Source organism: Carcharhinus amblyrhynchos, chromosome 17 (assembly GCF_965287045.1).
Source record: "Carcharhinus amblyrhynchos chromosome 17, sCarAmb.v2.hapA, whole genome shotgun sequence".
Taxonomy (NCBI): Eukaryota; Metazoa; Chordata; class Chondrichthyes; order Carcharhiniformes; family Carcharhinidae; genus Carcharhinus; species Carcharhinus amblyrhynchos.
This window is the reverse complement of record NC_137340.1, coordinates 12975881-12977962: the sequence shown is the minus strand read 5'-3', so window position 1 is coordinate 12977962 and position 2082 is coordinate 12975881.

Below are 2082 nucleotides of genomic sequence, written 5' to 3'. Positions count from 1 at the left end.
GCAGACACGCACTGATGAAGCTTTGACAGTGAGAGCAGAGGTTCAGCATGTGTGGGCTCCACGCCCCAAAGCAGGGCAGGACTCTTCCCGTGCTGAGTGACAGTTGCAAAGTAAGAAGTCTCACAACACCAGGTTAAAGTCCAACCAGTTGGACTGGGGTAAACACAGCAAGAAGTCTCACAACACCAGGTTAAAGTCCAACAGTTTATTTGATAGTAATCCCACAAGCTTTCCAAAACGGTGTTCCTTAGTCAGGTGTGTGTCACACCAAAGAAGGAACACCGTTTCCGAAAGCTTGTGGGATTACTGGTTGGACTTTAACCAGGTGTTGTGAGACTTCTTACTGTGTTTACCCCAGTCCAACACCAGCGTCTCCACATCTTTGGCAGTTGCATCGCCAGTGTTCTCTCGAACCACACCAGCTTTCTTTTTGAGGAAGAGCAGTTGAATTTTCCCGGTGTCATGACCAATATTTGTCCCTCAGTCGACATCTCCTCCCGGTACCAAGCCCTCAGAGGGCCTTAGCAACTGTGGATTTCCCATTGGTTTATGCCTGGCAAGGTATAGTCTATCTCTTGGGCTGTATGTCTCACGTTGAATGTTTACAGTGAATATTACATGTATCAGATTGTACAGAAACACTTCAGAGTGCATTGTGATCTGTGTAAACAACTCAAATACCATTGCAGCATTTGTGCTGACCATTCTGACATGTCTGTAATGGTTCTTTGACTGCATTGAAGCACCTCAGAGTGCAACATGTTCTATGTACGGAACCTGAATATGATTGCACACTGTGTGATGGCCATTCTGAGATGTTTGTAATGTTCTTTCAGACATTTTACAAATAAAATATAGTTTTCCCAAAAACAATGTCTGATGAGGAAACTCTGTCGTTCTTATTGCCTGTCATCAGGTAAGTGGGAGTGTGTGTATGGGATTGTGTATTGGAGTGTGTGTATGGGATTGTGTATTGGAGTGTGTGTATGGGATTGTGTTTGGGATTGTATATTGGAGTGTGTGTATGGGATTGTGTATTGGAGTGTGTGAATGGGATTCTGTATTGGAGTGTGTGTATGGGATTGTGTATTGGAGTGTTTGAATGGGATTGTGTGTGGGAGTGTGCGTATGGGACTGTGTATGGGAGTGTGTGTATGGGATTGTGTACGGGAGTTTGTGAATGGGATTGTGTATGGAAGTGTGTGAATGGGATTGTGTATGGGAGTCTGTGAATGAGATTGTGTATGGGAGTGTGTGAATGGGATTGTGTATGGGAGTGTGTGAATGGGACTGTGTATGGGAGTGTGTGTATGGGATTGTCTATGTGAGAGAGAATGTGTGTGTGAGAGCAGGATTTTCAAACTGCGTCGCCCCAAAACCGGAAAGTCCCACGTAGGGTCAAGAGACCTTTGCCTGGTCTGCCCACTACGATTCCCTTGGCAGATAGGGTGGGAACATTCCACCCCGCGTGTGTGAAGGAGAGTGTGTGTGTGTATGAGAGAATGTGTGCGTGTGAAAGAGTGTGTGGCAGAGTGTGTGAAGGAGATTGTGTGCGTGTGAGGGAGAGTGTGCACTTGTGAGAGTGTGTGCGTGTGAGAGAGTGTGCATGTGAAAGAGTGTGTGCGTGTGAGAGAATGTGCACGTGTGAGACTGTGTGAGGGAGAGTGTGTGTGTGTTTGAGGGAGAGTGTGTGTATGTTTGTGAGAGAGTGTTTGTGTGAGAAAGAGTGTGTGTGTGTATGAGGGAGAGCATGGCCATGTGTGAGGGAGTGTGTGTGTGTGTGTGAGAGAGAGAGAAAGGGAGAGTGTGTGTTTGAGGGAGAATGTGTGTGTGTTTGAGGGAGAGTGAGTGTGTGTGAGGGAGAATGAGTGTATGTGAGGGAGAGAGTGTGCTTGTGAAAGAGTGAGAGAGAGTGTGTGTGTTTGAGAGAACGTGTGAGAGAGAGTATGTGAATGTGTGTGAGAGAGAGTGTGCGTGCAAGTGAGGACAATGTGTGTGTGCGAGAGAATGTGTGTGTGTGTATGAGAGAATGTGTGTGTGAGACTGTGAGAGAGTGTATGTGTGTGAGGGGGGAATGGGAGA